Genomic DNA, 444 nt, shown 5'->3' on the forward strand with positions numbered 1-444 from the left:
GACACCAGCCGACCTGATTCCATTCACCCCTCCCTCACGGAGGAATATTGACAGCGTGGAAGAACCACAGCTCTCGCGAGGCTGCGGGCTCGCTCCTCGAAGCAAGTTGGCTGCCATGTTGGTGAAGGATGCATAGTAATATAATCTACATTAAAGCAACGCATAACGCTAATTTAGAAACATAATTTCAATAACTGCTTATCCAAATCAGGGTCACGGACGTTCTTTATAAAGTAAAAAAAAATAACTTATTTTTTTTTCTTGTGCATGTCGAAAATTATTCTTTTGTTAATGTTTTGACGGATTTTAAAATTCAACTAAAAAAAAGATCTGAATAAAAACAAGTTAGGGGCACATTATGTGCTTTAAACGAGTATAATATTTAAAGACTCAAGCACAATGGTATTTTGAAAATGTAGTCTATAAACATGCAAAAGCTGGCAT

Source organism: Lepisosteus oculatus, chromosome 5, assembly GCF_040954835.1.
Source record: "Lepisosteus oculatus isolate fLepOcu1 chromosome 5, fLepOcu1.hap2, whole genome shotgun sequence".
Lineage (NCBI taxonomy): Eukaryota > Metazoa > Chordata > Actinopteri > Semionotiformes > Lepisosteidae > Lepisosteus > Lepisosteus oculatus.